Source organism: Nicotiana attenuata, unplaced genomic scaffold (genome assembly GCF_001879085.1).
Source record: "Nicotiana attenuata strain UT unplaced genomic scaffold, NIATTr2, whole genome shotgun sequence".
In the NCBI taxonomy this organism is placed as follows: Eukaryota; Viridiplantae; Streptophyta; class Magnoliopsida; order Solanales; family Solanaceae; genus Nicotiana; species Nicotiana attenuata.
Window position 1 is genome coordinate 113,475 of NW_017672030.1, and position 5,140 is coordinate 118,614.

At 39.2% G+C, this 5,140-nt stretch overlaps 1 pseudogene; it reads left to right on the plus strand.

The window, feature by feature from the left end:
- Positions 1-959: 959 nt before the first annotated feature.
- LOC109211420 lies at positions 960-2,212 on the plus strand (annotated as a pseudogene).
- Positions 2,213-5,140: the final 2,928 nt, after the last annotated feature.

The following is a 5,140-nucleotide window of genomic DNA, read 5'->3' on the forward strand; positions in this document are numbered from 1 at the left end:
TTCAAATCCTTCATTAGAGCCCATCATGATCAAATTTAAATCCTTTTTTGAAGTTTGGAACTTGCATAAATAAAGCTTTTGCTTGTGTAAGCTGCAATGTTTAAAAAAAGATAAGAAAAATAATAAGTAAATATATACAAATAAAGTATAATTAACTACAAAATAAATACTCAAAATGTCTTGCTCTAAAGCACCACTAGGACGCAACATTTCTACTTGACGTACACATCCATTTAATTTTCTTACTGACTTCTCAATATTTGCAAATCGATGTTGTAGTGATTTCTGTTTCGAATCTCCCAAATAGATACATTTGCATTATTGTATGCATCTACAACTCGAGATCAAAATTGATCTCTAGATTGATAGATGCCCATTATTAGATCTTGAAATATCTAAATACATTTGGCATAATAGATGATCTTCATCTGCAGAGTATCCTACAGATCGAATGAACCTTTTTTTTTCAAGTGATTAGAGGAAAAGTAAATTATATGGTTAAAGAAAAATAAAAGGCACTTATGGTTATGGAAGGATATGCTAACACCGTAAATATATATAGAGATAAACGTAGACACTATAAATTAATATACCCCAATAGGATGAGATTTATTTTGATCTAAGCCGTCGAGTGGATTTCGTCCTAATCTCAACCGTCTGTTGGATTTCATCCTTATCTCTATCTTATCTTTACTAAATAAATATCTCTACACATTATTCAATAGACAACTCACTAGACACAATAATTTAATAGACCCCGATATGATAAAATTTATTTTGATCTAAGCGGTCGAGTAGATTTCGTATTAATCTCAACCGTCCGTTAGATTTCATCCTTATCTCTATCTTATCTTTACTAAATAAAAAGCTCTATAAAAAGGAACATTATTTTGGAAAAATAATATCAGATTTCCAAATCATTTCAAAAGTAACTAAAAATTATTATTTGTCTTCTAAAAATGAAGTTCTATATGGGAGGTTCATCTAATAATAATGATTCAAATTCCTCTTCATCATCGTCATCGTCTTCAGAAGAATTACAGTCACATGGCCTTGAATCTCACATGCAATTGCGCATGCAAGAATTTTCGATGAACAATTATGTGTTGCAGTGTTTGCACGATCAAAACAATGATGCTATCAGAGTTGGCTCTGTTCCTGGTCATGTGGTAATCAAGATCGTGAAGGTACTGATAATAATTTGTTCATCTGGATAGTTCAAAAAGTTAAAGCTCATGATATGTACTTTGTACAACGCGTCGATGCTATGGGTAGATTTGGATTATCTACTCTACAAAAATTTACAGCCGTGTTTAGAATGCTGGCATACCGTTTGCCAACGGATGCCACTGATGAATATGTGAAAATTGGAGAGTCAGTTGCAAATGAGAGCCTGGAGAGATTTTGCCGAGCTGTCGTAGAGGTTTTTGGCGAGAAGTATTTGAGATCACCAACACCTAACGATGTTGCAAGGCTTCTGCACATCGGTGAACAGCGTGGCTTTCCAGGAATGCTAGGCAGTCTAGACTGCATGCATTGGAAATGAAAAAAATTTCCAATAGCATGGGCTGGACAATATGCAGGTCGTAGTGGATCCCCAACAACTATTCTAGAAGTTGTGGCTGATTATGACCTTTGGATATGGCATGCATATTTTGGTATGCCCGGCACCTATAATGACATTAATATTTTCGAGTCATCACATTTGTTTTCCGATCTTGTTGCAGGTACTGCTCCTCCTGTCCATTATGTTATTCAAGGACAAGAATATAATATGGGTTATTATTTAGCTAACGGTATATATCCAAAATGGTCAACCCTTGTGCAAACTATTCGTAAGCCGCATTCGGCAAAGAAGAAATATTTTGTGATGAACAAGAATCATGTCGAAAAGATGTTGAACGTGCATTCGGAGTTTTGCAACAACGTTTGTTGCAGGACCGTCATATTTTTGGCAAAAAGGAGTGCACATGATGTAATGACTACATGTATTATACTGCTTGACATGATAATCGAGAATGAGCGTGATCTTAATGCACCAATTCAAGATGATTTGGAAGGTCCACCACCTCCAACAGTAGAAATGGCAGTAGATGAAAATCAATGATTTCAAGAATTTTTAGGTCTACATAGAAGAATTAAGGACAAAGATGCTCATTTTGCACTTCGTAATGCATTAACAGATCATTTATGGGAGAATACAAGAGGTTGAAGTTGAATATTTATGTAGTATCTCGAATGAATTTTATCGTTATGTAATATGTATTTAATTAATCTTGTATCGCAATGATTTCACTTTTATTTGAATTATTAGTTAATCTATAATAATTGCTAACAAATTATATTATTTAAAATTTTATGAAATTGTTTTAATGGAACTTACAAATTTATGAAAATAAAAGATGGAATTTGTTTAATGGAAATTAAAAAATAAAATTGAAATGAAAGATAATAATATAATATAGAAGATAGAGAAGAATATAAAGAAGAATATTCTATTTTGGGGGGGAAAATGAGGGAGTGGTTGGAGTAAGTTATCCCCAAAATGGAAAAATTCCCATTTTTGGGGACCAAAATGGGGGTAAAGGTTGGAGATGCCCTAAGGAAGGTCACACTAATCACCCGGGACTCGAATGAGGGGAAGTTGGGTCCGAACTGAGAAGGACCGTACCAGATTCTCGAGGTCACCGGAAAAGGATCCTATAAGCTCATAACGATAAACGGGGAACAACTACCGAGCAATTGGAATGTAACCTAAAACGATATTACTGCTAAGGTACGACCCCATTCATTTTCTTTTATTTCGGACTAACACTTGCAGGTGATCAACAAGAAGCAGCACAAAGTTTTTAGGTTTGAAAGCACTCGTCGCACTCTTTTTCCCTTAAACCGGTTTTGTCCCAAATGGGTTTTTCGGCAAGATTTTTAACGAGGCAACAGTGGATCATGCTAACTTAGAATCAAGGACCGATCATGAATCGGTGCAAAAGCTAGCATTAACAGTATTCGAGGTTTCTCTACAATCAACCTCGAATAGGGGGGGCATTACCCTCAGATATCGACTTTAGCAAGGAAATTACTTCGTGATGGAAGGGTCTTGATATGTAGAATTTATTGTAAGGGCCAAACGATCAAACGAACTGCGCCCACATAGATTTCTCGAGCCCTAGCGTAAAGCATGTTCAAATGTGTAACTGTTTTACACAAGAATAAAGAGAAGTATTTTCCTTGCAATTATTTTTCTTACTTACATTTCTTAATGAATTTATCCTACTTCTGATCCCCTAAAGGTAACGAACCCAAGGGTCACCTTAACCTAAGATCGAACAATCACTCTCTCACCCGGGGAATGCTGTCCGAAAACAAACTCAAACGGTTCAAGATATTAGACATCGGGGGCTTAGGACCCATTACAAAACCCCCGAATTTTAAAGGCCATGGCCATCTCCACTCGGGGACTGTTATCTTAGGCAAGCCCGAATAACTCGGGAAAGCAAGTCCACTGGGCGACTCCTGAACTAAAAGGCTACGGCCATATTAACGCGGCTCGGAGACGTCCAAGATCCATAACAAGAACTAGGCCTTCAGAAAAAAAATTCATAACCGGTTCTAAAGGCTACCCTCGGCAAACTAGAATCTCAGCTACTTATTTTGGGAAGAAGTTTCCGATAATATCGAACCCCCAAAATACCTTGAAACAGATTAATATAAAGGCAAAGTTTGTTTGAATCTTCGAACATAATATGATTATTTTGTGATTATTTCGAGCTAAGGCATTTTGATCTTTGTGAATATAAATGAGAAAGCAAAGAGAAAAACTCAAAAGCCGAAAAAGGGAAAGAAAGCCTTATATACTCATGATGAAATTATTTTTACAAGGGCCTAACAGCCGGATAAAAATTTTACAAGGGCGAACGGCCTCAACAAAATTCCAAAAAACAAGAAACAAAAACATATAAAGGTCTAAGGGGGCTAGTCCTCATCGGGGGAAGCATCTTCACCCTCGGGGTCTTCGCCACCATCGAGCTCATCCGAGTCTTCAGACCCCTTAGAATCCTCCTCCTCGGGATAAGCCAGCTGCTTGGCCTCAATTTCAGATATCTTGACATTCTCGATCTCAGCCAGCAAGTCGAAAACCTGAGCTTGAACTTCTTCTAAGGCCTCCCTTCGGGATTTCCACTCCATGTGCTCCACCAAATATTTCGCTTGATCCTGAGCTTCCTTAGCATCGACCTTATGTTGGGCCACCTTCTCATCAGCTTCGGCCTTGACCTCGGCAATCTCTAACCTGGCCGCCTCAAGTTCCTTGGCCAGGTTTTCTTGGCTCGAGACCGCCGAGCTCAGCTGAGACCGGATCTCTTCGATTGTTCTGGCCTAGGTCAAGGTCTTTTCCTCTGAAGCTCGGAGCCGGGCCTCAAGCGATGCCAATTCTACTTGGACTGCCTCCTTTTCCGAGGCTAAAAGGTCCATATTTTTCTTCCACTCCTCGGCCTCCGCTTTTATCGTGTCCAACTGTGCCTGGAGCTGCCGAATCTATTCAAGATTCTTTTAGACCTACAGGTTCGGGTCGTTAGCCATTGTGTCCAAATTGTCGTCACTATCTTCAAGTACTCGATTTACCTGCTCGGCCCACTCGGCATGCTCCTTCCGAGCCGCTTCCAACTCGGCCTTCAATTTCTTACTGAGAAGCTTGTAGGTATCCCTCTTCTCAATAAGCTCCCCAACCTCGACCTCGTATTGGGTTAACTCCTCCCGATATTGGAGGGAAGTTTCATTATGAAGTACCGAGGCCTACAAGAATAAAGAAGAGTGTTACAATCATTTGAAACTTAAAATCTAAAGTACATGGTAAATAGGCACTCGAAGTTACCCGATTCAGCGCCTGTTGAGCTTCATTGAACAGGCAGGGTGCTTCCACTGTATCCATCTTGGCCTGGTCCTCTTCGGTCACCAAGCACCGAAGATAGCTAGCAACCCCCACAGGGGCGAGAGAACTCGGGCGTCCTCCGGGTTAGAGATAATTATTGACCGCTTTCGGTCAAGATCAACACTCGAAACCGGGCACCTATCCACTAACCTCAGACTTGAAGAAGATCCGCTGGCATCAGAAGATGGTGCTTTCTTTGGCACCGATAAGTCA